Raw genomic sequence first — 15,369 nt, 5'->3', positions numbered from 1 at the left:
CTGGTCATTTGAGCTCAGAGCTGCTGACCTGATTCTCTCTCTTCCTTAGTTACCAAGGAGTCAAGCCCCATCTTTCTTGTTTCTCTAGGTTCTGTTATGGTTCTGGCAGAATGGCTCTGTAGGCCTGTGTCTATGACCCATAGATTGAATTGTGGCACCAAATACTCTTCTAGCTACCCATTCCCTGTTACATCCTTATTCTGCCATTCTTTCACTCCTTTTTCCTTCTTCTTATCCTTTCTGCTATCCCCTTTCCAAAACCTGGCTTCAAATTTAGACTTTACCATAAACAAATAAACAAATATCTTCTTTTACATAGACTATACTGTGATTCCTGAGTGTAAGACTACACAGACTACATTATAGGGTCCTAGGTAGAGAACTGGGGTTCTTAACCTTTTTGTGTGTCATGGCCCCCTTTGGCAAACCTATAGATGGGCCCCTTAGCAGAATCATATTTTTAAATGCATAGACTAATGTACATGTGATTACAAAGGAAACAGCTGTATTGAAATAAAGATGTAATTTATTCCCCCCTCCAGGTTTATGTTCCCCCCCCTTGAAATCTACCCACAGATCCCAGATTAGAAATACGTGGTATAGAGCTATAATGAATATTAATGTATAGACCTCATTAGCCATGACAGTTGATTTTTTTTAAATCTTGGTTTAATATTGAAATTAGAGATGAATTTCTAATTTTTCTCCTACCAAAATCATGCCTTTTTATCTTTAATCTCCAGGCTATTTTTATCCTCAGGTACTTTAACTTAATAAAAGTTGTGCTTGCCTGCAGTAAGTGGTACTGCCAGGTAGCAGGCTCCTTATTTTATATCTGCTTCTGGCTCTCCTAAGCCATATTTGGCCTTTATTACTATTTGTCCAAAGGGAGACCAGTAAAGCTGTATCCTTTGGACTTCCTCCCTACAGTTCCTTCCTGAACAAGTGCTTTTTGGGGATTAGGGTAGTGAAACCCACTGTCCCTACCATACATTTATGACAAATTTACTTGGAGTTTTAAGGATCAGAATAAAAGCCTAAATAGGTGAGAAGGTAAAAGCACATCTCGGGTTGTACTTGGGTTTCAGCCTTACTGTAGTACACATTTAAACATTGCCTACGAGAAGGTATTAATTTATCTCTGTGGTTCTTCCACTTCTCTGCCATTACTCAGGGCTTAGGGTTGCTTCATGGGGCTCTAACCTCTAAGCTGTACAAAAGGCATTGTTCTCCTATACCACCGATAGAGAGAGGCGTGTAGGCCCAGATAAAACCCCTATCCTCCATGAGACTTAGCTGTTCCAGGGCATTCTGCTCACAATCCCCTTCTCTGGCAGAAACATCTAAAGGAGAGTGACTCAGTTCAATTCCTTTTTATCTAGTCCTTCTGGTTAATCTTATTAGGTTTCACTCAGACCATAGTTCTAAATCCTTGCACTAATATTTTTTCTATCCCAAAAACTCAGCCTCTTTATGTTAATAAGCATTTTGGGGGAAAGGCAGGATGGCTGGTATGAGGGGAAAACTTTGAGGAGATAAATAGGTATTGGGGTTAAAAGAAACCAGTAAAAATAATATTTTAGTTCTGAAAAGATCCGATTACAATGTGTTATAATGTCCAAGGGTTTCTTTTTAAAAATGAAGTGTCATGGGATTTCTAAGTACTATTGTTATGGTTAAGTAATGCTCATCAAACCCAAGGAGCAGAGGGTAGGCCTCTGTGGAGAAGTGGTGGGCTACAGGTACAGAGTGAGGCATATGCTATCAGTTTTTGTTTTGTTTTGCTTGACTTTGCCTTTTTGGTAACAAAAGGTAGTGAGAAGGAGGTTGACGATATTGGGCAATAACAGCATCGTTTATTTTTTTGAAAAACACTTTTCCAAACAAAGCAGCGAAGAGATATAAAAGGATAAATAGGCATTTCTAATGTGAACAGAGATATTCTTCAAGAATCAGTGCTAACCACCAGTTTTATTTAATCTTTTAATAAATGGTCTGGAGAAGGAATATATTTTGTAATCCTGAAGTTTTTGTAGAATCATTCCATAAACATTTACTGAGTGCTTATGTAACACTAAATTCTTCTGGATATTGAAAAAAATCATCAAATTGCAGATTATTAAGGTGTTAAAGCCAGAAGGTTACTGATAAAATTTGAAATACCAGTTTGGAATAGATAAAAGGAAATGGAATATTGTCTGGTGTAAAGAACTTTGGCTGTAGAGTCAAGACTTGAGTTTGAATCCTAGTTTGCTATTCCCTGACCTGTGTGAACTTGAACAAATTATTTGACATCTGGGATTTAGTTTCTTTCTTTGTAAAGGTGAGAGTTCGTACCAGACAATCTGTGTGGTTGCATCTGACTCTGAAATATTACAGGATTTCAGAATTGAAAGGGATTTCGGTGGCCAGTTAGTCCAACCTAAACCCAAAAAGGAACCGTCACTAAAAGATGTCCCAGAAGTGCTTGGCCTGTTAATGAGGGGCAGTCCACTCTGCTCTGGGGCAGCCCTCATTGTTGGGAAGCTTTTTCTGGTATCTAGCCTAAATTTACCTTTTTTGACTTTGTCTACTGTTACTTGTTTTGCCCTCTGGGGACAAAGAGAGCAAACTGAATCTCTTTTCTATGTGTTGGCTTTTTATATCCTTGAAGAAAACTATCATTCCCTCTCTGGCCAGTCTTCTCTAGGCTAAATATCCCTTGTTCTTACAATTGATCCTCATATGACATGGGCTTAGGCTTTTCATCATCCTGCTTGCCCTCCTAGAAACAGCAATCTTTCCTAAACTGTGGTGCCCAGAATTGAACAAGGTAGACCAGAGCAGAGTACAAAGGTAGTGTCAAATCAAGTCACCAAGCATTTGTTAAGTGCTTTCTAGGTGCTGGGTACTCTTCTAAATGCTGGAGATACAAAGAAAGTAAAAAACATGGCCCCTACTCTCAAAGAGGTCACATTCTGAGAGGGGAAACAGTATGAAAATAACTATGTACGTAGGAGATACGGGTATGAGTGGAAGGTAGTCTCAGAAAGAAAGATATATAGGTGGCCAGGACAGAAATAGTCTTCTGCAGTAGGTAGTAGGATTTGAGCTGAACCCAACGAAACCAGGAGGCATAGGTGAGGAAAGAGAGCATTCCAGACATGGGGGACAAGAAGTGCAAAGGCTCAGACTCAATATGGAACTGGATTATACGGTGATTGAAGGGAGTAAAATGAAAGAAGGCTAGAAAGGTAGGAAGGGACCAGATTGTGAAGAGCTTTAAAAGCCAGAGAGGATTTGATATTCTATCTTAGAAGGAATAGGGAGCCACTGGAGTTTGAGTGGGGGAAAGGAGAGGGTTGAAATGGTCAGACTTGCATTTTAAGAAAGTCCCTTTGGAAGCTGAGTGAAGTGGGGAGAGACTTGAGGCAAGGAGTCCAGTTAGGCCAGGTGAGAGGTAAAGAAGACATATCATAAGAAGGTGATTAGAGACAAGGGAATATATGCAAGAGAGGTTGTAAGGGTAGAAATGACACTATTTGACAATATGTGTAGGGTGAGTATACCAAGATAAAGTCAGTTGTACATGATTTAGACATAAAAGGTGATACTATAAGCAAATTAGGGATGGAGTCTTAAGTTTTTAGATGGGGAGTAAATGGGGATAAAGGATAGAGAGGAGGCAACATGATCTGGAGAGTTCAGGATTCTTCTTAGGAATGTCATACTTATGTAGAGGATCTCTGGGAAAACATGCACAATAATCTTACCCAATACAAAGGCTGTTCAAAGGTTGCCGTCTGCACTGATGGAGAGTACATTCACATTGATGAACTAATAGATTTACTGATGTAAAAGCAGTGTGGACCCACAGAAACAGGTCTGAGTTCTAGAAAATAATCCTATACATGAAATGCTTCTCTTGGTCCCTAGCTATGATAATGTCCTGGACAGTTCTTCTCTAAGGAAAGCAGTCAGTTGCTTGTTTGAACTGTGCAAGAGATGAACTTTGTCTGATCCCTACTCCACCATCAAGACATCACACTCATCAGCCAGTCAGCCCAATGTTCTGTCTCTGACAGTGGCACTACAAATCCATCATTAAAGTTTGTCAAGCTCTTTTTTGAATAGATTTATTATTAGTCTATTCTATTTTCTGAGATAATTTCCATGGGCTTAAGATTTCTTAACAATGCCATGATAAAGGCATAAATTGAGATGCTTATCAAATTTGCAGATGACAGAAAGCTGAACGGGGTAGTTAACATGCTGTAAGATAGTCAGGATCCAAAAAGATCTTGACAGGCCAGCACACTGGACTGAATCAAATTAAGATGAAATTGATTCAGTAGGGATAAATAGAAAGTCTTACGTTTGGAATGAAAATAATCAACTTCACAAGTACAAGATAGGAGAGGTGTGGTTAGACAGCAAGTCACCTAAAGAAGATGGAGTGGGGTTAGAAGACTGTAAGCTCACTGGATCAGCAGTATGGCAACTACACACTCTACTCCCCACTCCACCCCTCCAAAAAAACAAGGTGATTTAGGCTGTGTTAAGGCAGACATAGCTTCTGGGAATAAGGAGGCTTCCAACCTTATTCAACTGAAACTGCTTCCCCAAAAGTCGGTAATGATCTCTTAACAGCCAGATTCTCAATCCTCATCCGCCTTAATTTCTCTGCAGTCTCTGACACTGTCAGTCACCTCTTCTCCCGGACAGTCTTCTTTAGGTTTATGTGACACAGGTCTCTCCTTGTTCTCCACCTATCTGCTGACCACTCCTTTGTGTCCTTTATCCAGGTCACACTCATCAACCATGCAAAGGCTTGGTCCTGGCCCTCTTCTCTTCTTCCTTTATACTAAGAGTTCTTAAACTTTGTTGTGTTATGGACCTCTTGGAAGTCTGGTGAAGCCTATGGACTCCTCAGAATAATATTTTTAAATGCACAAAATAAAATACATAAGAAACCAATTATATTGAAATAGTTATCAAATTTTTTTAACCTAGGTCACATACCCAGTATTACCTCCCTTGGTAAGCTTATCAGCTTATAAGTTCATTTCTGTACAACTGATTCCAAGATCTTTCAATATCCAGCCCCAATCTCTCTCCTGAACTCCTGTCCCACATTACCAACATCTTGAGAGTTGGATGTTCTCTAGGAATCTCAAACGCCACACATCTAAAACAGAACTCATGACCTTTTCCCCAAAAACCGTAACCATTCTGTCAGGGCCCCACCATCCTCCTCCCAGTCACCCTCACAACCTCAATGTCATTCTCCACTTCTCTCTAACTCTCATCCCACACACACTTTTTATTAAATTTATTTTTAGTTTTCAACATTTACTTTTATAAGATTTTGAGTTTTAAATTTTTTTATGTTTATTTTGATTTATCAACCATCACTTCCATAAGCTTTTGAGTTTTAAATTTTTCTCTCCCTCCCTCCCCACCTTCCTCCCCAAGATGGCGCACAATCTGATATAGGCTATACATATACATTCCTATTAAACATATTTTCATATTAGTGATGTTGTAAGTAAGAATTACAACCAATAGAAGGAACGACCAGAAAGAGGAAACAAAATACAACAGAAGAAAAAAAAATAGCAAATAGTATGTTTTGATCTGCATTCAAACTCTATAGTTCTTCCTTTGGATATGGATAGCATTTTCTATCATGATGCCTTTGGAGATGTCTTAGATCCTTGTATTGCTGAGAAGGATTAAGTCTATCAATATTAGTCATTGCACAATGTGGCTCTTACTGTGTACAGTATTCTCCTGATTCTGCTCACTTCACTCAGCATCAGACCATACAAGTCTTTCCAGGTTTTTCTGAAGTCAGCCTGCTCATCATTTCTTACAGCACAATAGTATTCCATTACATTCATATACTACAACTTGTTCAGCCATTTCTCAATGGATGGGCATCCTCTCAATTTCCAATTCTTGGCCACCACGAAAAGAGCTGCTATAAATATTTTTGTACAGGTGGGTCCTTTTTCCATTTTATGATCTCTTTGGGATATAACCCTAGAAGTGCCATTGCTGAGTCAAAAGGTATGCACATTTTTATAGCCCTTTGGGCGTAGTTCCAAATTACTCTCCAAAATGGTTGGATCATTTCACAACTCCACCAACAATGCGTTAGTGTTCCAATTTTCCCACATCTTCTCCAACATTTATCATTTTTTTGTTTTGTCATGTTGGCCAATCTGATAGGTGAGTTTTAAATTTTTCCCCTTCCACAAAGTGGCCTGCAATAATAAATAGGCTCTACATGTACAATCATATTAAACATGTTTCCACATTAGTCGTGTTGTGAAAGAAGAATCAGAACAAAAGGGGAAAACCACAAGAAAGAAAACAACAACAAAGAAAATAGTATGCTTCCACCTGCATTCAGACTCCATAGTTCTTTCTCTGGATGTGGATAGCATTTTCCATCATGACTCCTTTGGAGATGTCTTAGATCATTGCATTGCTGAGAAGAGCTAAGTCTATCAAAGTTGGTCATCACACAGTGTGGCTGTTACTGTGTACAATGTTCTCCTGGTTCTGCTCATTTCACTAAGCATCAGTTCATGTAAGTACAGGTTTTTCTGAAGTTCACTTGCTCATCATTTCTTACAGAACAATAGTATTCCATTACATTCATATACCACAACTTGTTCAGCCATTCCCGAATTGATGGGCATCCCCTCAATTTCCAATTCTTGGCCACCACAAAAAAAGCTGCTATAAATATTTTTGTACATGTGGGTCCTTTTCCCATTTTTATAATCTCTTTGGGATACAGACCTACTAGTAGTATGTACAGTTTTAAGGCCCTTTGGGCACAGTTCCAAACTGCTCTCCAGAATGGTTGGATCAGTTCACAATTCCACCAACAGTACATTAGTGTTCCAGTTTTCCCACGTTCTCCACTATTTATCATTTTCCTGTTTTGTCTTGTTAGCCAATCTGATAGGTGTGATATAGTACCTCAGAATTGTTTTAATATGTATTTCTCTAATCAGTAGTGATTTAGAGCATTTTTTTCATGACTATAGATAGCTTTAATTTCTTTATCTGAAAACTGCCTGTTCGTATTCGTTGACCATTTATCAAATGGGGAATAACTTGTATTCTTATAAATTTGATTCAGTTCTCTATATATTTTAGAAATGAGGCCTTTATCAGAGACACTGACTATAAAAATTGTTTCCCAGCTTTCTGCTTCCCTTCTAATCTTGGTTGCATTGACTTTGTTTGTGCAAAAACTTTTTTAATTTAATGTAATTAAAATTATCCTTTTTGCATTTCATAATGGTCTCTATCTCTTGTTTGGTCATAAATTCTTCCATTCTCCGTAGATCTGACAGGTAAATTATTCATTTCTCTCCTAATTTGCTTATAGTATCACCCTTTATGTCTAAATCATGTACCAGTTTGACCTCATCTTGGTATACTCACCCCATACATATTGTCAGCTAGTGTCATTTCTACCCAACTGCTCATACATACACACACACACACACACACACAGAGCCCCTTTCTGTTGACGATAGAAAAGGGCCCATCGGTACAAAAGTATTCATTTGTGGGGGCCAGTGATATGCTAGTTAGAATATGTCTACTGTATCAAAACACCATTAAAAACAAAAGACGGGCTTTTGTGCTGGGAAGTGGCTTTGGATCAATGAAAGTACTGTAAGTTGAAAGTATAGTTTCCCAAATGCAGTCTGGACCACTCTCCTAATTAATTCTGGGCCAAACTCATTCATCTTCAGTGTTTGTTCCAGTGGCCATATAACCTCATGTCATTGTCTGGACAATAAGCATTTTTTTATCCATTTAGTTTTTCCTATATGGTCTCTTTAAGTAGGGTACAATGAAAAGAGTGCTGATTTATTGATTGGTATTGATATGTTAAATATAAATATTATTGGCATTAGAGACCCTGAATTTGAATGCCAGTCCTGCCATTTACTACCTGTGGGACCTTGGACAGGTCACTTAACATCTCTGGGCCTCAGTTCCCTTTTTAAAATGAAGGAATTGGCCCTAATTGATAAATGGTCAAAGGATACGAGCAGGTGGTTTTCAGAAGAAGAAATTAAAGCTACCTATAATCATATAAAAACCACTTCTAGTCTGTATTCCAAAGAGATCATGAAAAAGGAAAAAGGACTCACATGTACAAAAAATGCTTATAGCAGCTCTTTTTGTGGTGGCCAAGAATTGGAAATTGAGGGTATGCCTATCAGTTGGGGAATGGCTGAACAAGCTGTGGTATATGAATGTGATGGAATACTATTGTTCCATAAGAAATGATGAGCAAGTGGACTTCAGAAAAACCTGGAAAGAGTTACATGAGCTGATGCTGAGTGAAGTGAGCGGAACCGGGAGAACATTGTACACAGTAACAGCAACATTGTGTGATGACCAACTTTGATAGACTTAGCTCTTCTCAGCAATGCAGTGATCTAAGACAGGGGTGAGGAACCTGTGGCCTCGAGGCCATATTTGTCCCTCTAGGTCCTCAAGTGTGGCCCTTTGACTAATTCCAAACTTCACAGAACAAGTCCCTTTAATAAAAGAATTTGTTCTGTAAAACTTAGACTCAGTCAAAAAACCACAGCTGAGGACCTAGAAGCCTATATGTGACCTCGAGGCCACAGGTTCCCTACTCCTGAATTCTAAGGCAATTACAAAAGACTCGTGATGGAAAATGCTATCCATATCCAGAGAAAAAACTGTGGAGTCTCAATGCAGATCGAAGCCTACTATTTTCTCTTTTTTTGTTATTTTTTCTTTCTCGTTTTTCCCTTTTATTCTAATTTTTTCTTCACAACATGACTAATGTGGAAATAGGTTTAATATGATTGTACATGTATAGCCTATATCAGATTGCATGCCATCTTGGGGAGGGGAGAAAATTTTAGAACTCAAAATCTTACAAAAGTGAAACATTGAAAATTAATAATAAATAAATTTTAAAAAATAAAATGAGGGAATTGGATTGGATGATTTAAGGCCTTTCCAGCACTTAATCTATAATTTTATGAGTAATTGTGGCTCTCATTGATGTCCTGTATGTTCTTGGGGTTTGATGCAATTAGTATGGTATCAGCAGCTGTGAGCAGCAGGAACATCTCACCATCTGCATTGGAACCATCCACAGAACATTTTCAGTGACAATGACAAACACCCCTGGATAACATATCTTTCTGTTCTCTGACTTGACAATAATAATTAGGGTCATTGAACAGTTATCTGTGGAGTTCCATTTATCAACCAATTTTATATGATCTTAACATATTGCATAAGTCCCAAGTTGTTGGAGGAAAGCCATTATGGCTGTGTTTTGCTCTATCAAGTAGATTTTTTTTTAAACCAAGAAGCTCAACAGGATCTTGTATTCTCTATAGTTTTGGTTAGTTGTGTGACTGGAAAGACAAGGCACATTATAGAAAATTGCTTGCAGAAACCTGTCTGATTGTTCTTTTCATCAAAGGTAGCCTTTATTCTCATAAAGATATTATAAAAATGAAAAAGTAGCCTGCTACTTTTTTAGTACCATCGAGTTAGTTATTGATGTTCTCTTGGTCACCTTTTAGGGTTAATGTTGTCTGTGGGGTTTTCCCCATTGTTGTTTCTCCCTCTTTGAGATACCTTGTAAAATGATTCTGCAGTGCTTTCAAGATAGTCACTTTCAGCATGAATTTTCTCAGAATACAGTTGATGTGGGCCAGCTACTCTTCCTGCTTTCATCTGCCCAGGTATCATTTCAGCTTCCTTATATCAAAGACTAGGGTATTAGGGTACAAATCTGGTGATTACACTCTTCCTGATGATGAAAATAGGCCAACAGATTTGTTCCATTTTCTATTTGTTAGCCTCCTGCCAGTTTCATATATAAGTGCCCTTGGGATGAATTCATTCAGTTGAGTCTCATGCCAAATTTCTATAGATTTGGTTTCATTTCTATTGCTTTTCACTATTTTGTGAGGTGATATTGCTCATGATCTTCTCCTTTTTTTGTATTTTAAAAATTAATTAATATTCTAAACTTGTTGCCTTTGTCTGTCATCTGTCTCTGCTTATCAGAGAGCATTTGCTGGTAACTTGGTTTCTGGGATCTTTGGCCTTATGTTTTACATTGGTTAGAGTTTTACAGGAAATGATGATAATCACAGTAATACCTTTGCCATTTTTCCATTTCCTATTTTCAGTATTGACAGCTGGTTTGAATAGGTTAGGTTGAAGCTGCTAAAATTGCTCACAGTGTCTTCTCATATTTATATTTCTGACTTGATGTTTGACCTTTGCTCATACTAGGCAATGATCTGACTGCTTGCATACAGACCGCTGATTCTGATATGACTCTCATATCAGTAACCAATTTCCTGTATGTGCATATAAACTCAATTTTATTTTGTTTTGGGGTGTTGTTTAGCACTCACAATGTCCAGTGCCTTTCAGCACTCTTCTGGATGAAAATATTCATGTGATAAAGGTTTGAGGCTTCAAAATAGTCTACAAGCCTTGGGCTTCTTTTTGTTTGCAGACTCCTGTTTTTACCATCTGCTTTCTAAAGGGGGGTGGGGAATGGGGCAAAGAGAAGAAAAAAATACAAGAGGCCTGATGAAGGGAAATATTACTACTAACAATTGCTCAATTGCTACATCTTTGCCCATCAGCAAATGGGATCAGAAAGAAGCGCACATACTTCTTAGATGTGTATTTTCTAAAATTGACTATGTAATGGAGGCATAAAAAGGCCACTAAAATGCAGAAAAGCAGAAATACCAAACACATTCTTTGCTGATGCAAAAATTCAATAAAGGACTTTGAAGAAAGAATTAAAAATTAATTGTAGACTGCACTTCCAAATAATTATTAGCTCAAAGAACAAATCAGAGAAACTATATAAAATTTCATGCAAGAAAATGACAGCGGTGAGAGAGCATACCAAAACTTATGGGATGCAGCTAAAGCAGTCCTTAGGGGAAATTTTTATCTCTAAACATTTTCATCAACAGTAGAGAGAAAAATTCAATAAATGAGACGTGCAACTAAATAAACTGGGAAAACAACAAATCACACCCCCTCCAGCTAATACCAAAGTAGAAATTTTGAAAATGGAGAAGAGATTAGTAAAATTAAAAGCAAAAAAATAATAGTATGAGATAATTTTTTCAAAAGTTTTGTTAAAATCTGAACACTCATAATACTCCCTTTTATTCATTTAGTAAGCCTTTCAAAAAAAGGAAATATGGTAAGTCTGGCATGACTTGTTCTCAATGAAACTATACTGATTTCTTGTTAGTAACTACTTTCCTTTCTAGATGCTTGTTCCAGAATTTCTCAGGAATTGAAGTCAAGCTTACTGGTCTATATTTTGTAGACTCTTCTCATCACTTTTTAGAAAACAGGAACATTTGCTCTTTTGTAGTCTTATGGTTACAACTCCTGTTCTCTGATCTTTTTGTCAGCTTGTGTTTGGGCCTTTGTTAATAGACCTTGAGGCTATTTATTTCCCAAATTAATTTTTCCCTTATGTTCTTTGTAATATTTCGTAGCTTCCTTTTGGAAGTGTCATTAGTGCCCATGTGAATCATCAGAAGTGGCTAGTTGTCATCCACCTTGATAAGTTGTAGGGAGTTCTCTGTTTTGTCTTGGATACACGTCCCAGGAAGACAGAAGATCTCTATCACTATCACTAACTTCAAAATACTAGCAGGTTGTCGCATAAGTACCTGCATACCCCTAAGCAGGGAATCATCAACTACTATTATTTCTTTCTTCATCTGTGTCCTACTGCACCATGATTTCTCACCTGACAGTTATTGTGGTTCTACTGTATTATTTTTGGGAGGAAAAGCAGCTTTTTCCTCAAAGCATCCAGCTTTCTCCTCTTCAGGAAGAGCCTCCCATCTGTTTTCAAGGTCTCATCGTACAGATGTACTTTGTCTTCCCTCTCTCCTCTGTGTTATATTCTTCTGTTCTCCATCACACTGACAAAGATCAAATCTTCCTTATTCAACTTCAGATCCCTCTTTTCCTTGAAGCCTTCCTTCCCTTTCCTTTAGAAGCCCTTCCTTCTTCCAAACAACCAAGAGTATAGAGAGGCATTCTTTGAGCCCATTTATCTTCTGGTACAAGAATATAAGATAATCTACACTTGAAACATATGTAACAGTCATACAAATGTCACATGCTTGATGCAGATGACTACACACTTTCCCGTTTTGTCCATCATGGTTGAGATTTTCAGACTTGTTTTTTGTAACTGTTGTGAGTATTTATTCTTCAATCCTGAGCACACATGTTGCTCAATCTCATGTCACGCTCACAAAATAATTTGTGCAGGCTTAAAAGTGTGTCTTTGCTACTGTGAAGGTTTTGTTTCTGTTCAGACAAACTGCCAAAAATTTAGAGGAGCTCTTCTTTGTTGGTGGCAGCAGTCTCAAAACCAATGAAATACTACTGTCAGTTTCAAGCTCATTATCTCCCATGCTGGAAAGCAAAGGGGAGTGAAGACTTTTGAGGTACCTTATTCTCTCTGGTGGTGGTTGGCTTGACCAAAGAAATGCCAGAAATGTTCATTTTAATGGCCACTGTCCAAGCTGCTTACTTGTTCCTATCCTTCCCTCTTATTTTTTAAACTGCTAGAATAAAATACAGATTCACTACTGACATAAGACAAGCCCTCAAAATAAAGAGGGAAATTTGAATACTTTTTTAAATGGACTGTAGTTGGGTCCAAGGTTGAAATGTTTGTGACTAAAATTTGTTGATCTTGATCCCTTAAGTTTAGCCCAGCTCTCTAAATATTTGGATAGGAAAACCAACATTACTTGGGTTCAATAACTGAACTGGATTCACTTAGAAAACAAATTTTTTTGTTGTTCTGACCTTGACACAAACCAAGAAACATTAAAATGCATACCAAAAAAACCCAGAAAGACATGTGTGTGTGTGTGTGTGTGTGTGTTCATGTTCTTTTTTATTAGCTCAAATCATTTGCTTAAAAGTTAATTTGAATTAATATGTAGGGCATGTTTCAAGGATGTACTAAGCGTTCATTAGCAACCTGTGGAGAAGCCTGTGGCAATCGAAGCATTTAACAAGCACCTGCTATGTGGCAAACACTGTGCTATGCTGGGGATGCCAAGAGAAAAAGGAAGGGGAAATAACAAAATAAACACAAGTTAGTTTAAGGAAGGATGACACAAACAGGACTCAAGAAAGGTGTGTGGGACACAGTATTTGAGAGCTGAGTCTTGAAGGAATGAAGGAATTCTTTGAGGTCTAAGTGAAAAGGGAATGTATTCCAAGAATGGAGGTGAGATGAAGTATGAAGAACAGTAGTAGGAAGGTCACTTTAGCTAAAGCATGAGTGGGCAACCTGTGGCCTTTTGACTGAATCCAAGTTTTACAGAATACATCCTTTTATTAAGGGGATTTGTTCTGTGAAGTTTGGATTCAGTCAAAGGGCCACATTTGAGGACCGAGAGGGCCACATGTGGCCTCGAGGCTGCAGGTTCCTTACTCCTGAAACCACAGAGTGTGCAAATAAAGCTGGACGGGCAGATTGGGGCCAATTTGATAAGGTCTTTAGAAGCCAAACAGAGGAAGTTATATTTGACCCTAGTAGGCAGCCACTGTAGTTTATTGAGTAGGGAAGGGACATAGTTGAACTTGTGCTTAAGGAAAATCATTTTGGTAGCTGTGTCGAGGGTAGATTGTGGACAGCCACTTCAGACCAGTTACAATGCTACTGCAATAGTCCAGATGACAGCTGAGATAGAGGATAGATGTGAGAGGTGTTGTGGAGGTAAAATAGCAAGATTTGGCAGTGGTTTGGCTGTGTGGAGTGAGGGAGAGTGGGAAGTTGAGGTTAACACTGCTGAGCTTACAAACTTGGGTGAGTGGAAGGATGGTGGTGCCATCTATGGTAATAGGGAGGTGAGGTTTTTGTTTTTCTAAATGGAAGGCTTGAAGAGAAAGAATTCGGTTTCAGAAATGTTGATTTTGAGATGTCTCTGGCACAGCCATTAAGAAACATTCAGTTGGCAGTTGGCAGTGCAGGATAGGAGCTCCAGAGAGAAATTATTAGGTCTAGAGACCTAGGAATTGTCTGCATAGATATGATACTTGAACCCATGGGAGCCGAGGGGCTCGTCGAGAGAATGTGGAAAAAAGAGAGAAGACAACCCAATATAGAGCCTTGGAGTGTGCCAAAAGTAGGCATGATGCAAAGGATGAGTCGGCAAAGGACACTGAGGAGTCACCATAGATAGGAGATGACCCAAGAGAGAGAAGTGTCCCACAGATTCAAAGAAGAAAGGTGGTCAGCAATGGCAGGTTCTGCAGAGAGGTCAAGAAGGGTGTGGGTGAGCAACGACCATCATGTTTGGTGATTCAGAGAATTTTTCCTAATTTTGGAGAGAGCAGTTTCAGTTGAATGATGAGTTTAGGAACCAGATTGCAAAGGGCTGAGAAGTAGGTCAGAGGAGAGGAAGTGGAGGCAATAAGTTTGGACAGCTTCTTCTACTAGTTAGGATGTGAAAGAGAAGAGACATTATAGTATGATAGCCTGAAGGGATAGTAGGGCTAAGTGAAGGTATTTTAAGGATACTTAGGAGACTTGGCCATGATTGTAGGCAGCAGGAAAAGCACCAGTAGAAAGAGAGAAATTGAAGATTAGTCAGAGAGGATGATTGAAAGGGCAATCTCTGTAAGAAGACAGGAAGGTATGGGATCAAGGACACATGTGGAGGGACTGTTAGCCTGGCTGAGGGGGAGGGTTGCCTCATACTCAGAGACTAGAGTAAAGGAGGAGAGAGTGGGGTAAGGGTGATGTTAAGGAGTTTTGACATGAAGAGAATGTGAAATGGGAGCTCACAGTGAATCATTTCTTGTTATTAAAAGTCTGAGGTGAGGTCCTGATCTAAAAGCTCTACGAGATTTGAGGATGAAGCAGAAGGTTGGAGGACAGCTTTTGTGGGGAACGGGATAGAGAGTCAGTTTGGGAAGATTACAAAGATTATCTTGCTGCGATGAAGGCTGAGTTGAGGTCACACAATATAAATTTGTAGTAGCCCCAGTCATCTTGGTTGCATGACTTGGCTCCTTCAGAAGCCCATAAGTGGGAGCAGAGGAGGTGATGGTGGAAATAATTCAGGTTTAGGGGGATAGGATGAGAGATGAGACAATAGAGGACTATGAGGGGTTAAAGTGGCTAATGGTAGCTTAGCAAATGAGGGAGAAAGAGGAAGTTTAGAGCATTACTACTAAGAAAGTATTGAGACCTGGAGGGGTCAAAGATGCTATGATAAGGACAAAGAAAAGGTCAGGAAGGATAAGGCATCAAGAGAGAATGATAGG

General features: G+C 38.7%; 1 protein-coding gene across 2 annotated transcripts in view; it reads left to right on the top strand.

Moving 5' to 3' along the window:
- The window catches only part of STK26 (serine/threonine kinase 26), a 58,445-nt gene that overhangs the window by 22,095 nt on the left and 20,981 nt on the right, over positions 1-15,369 (top strand). The window lies entirely within an intron of this gene.

Source organism: Phascolarctos cinereus, unplaced genomic scaffold, assembly GCF_003287225.1.
Source record: "Phascolarctos cinereus isolate Bilbo 61053 unplaced genomic scaffold, phaCin_HiC Scaffold_8;HRSCAF=390, whole genome shotgun sequence".
In the NCBI taxonomy this organism is placed as follows: domain Eukaryota; kingdom Metazoa; phylum Chordata; class Mammalia; order Diprotodontia; family Phascolarctidae; genus Phascolarctos; species Phascolarctos cinereus.
Note: the sequence above shows the minus strand (reverse complement) of the source record. Positions and strands in the feature narration are given on the sequence as shown.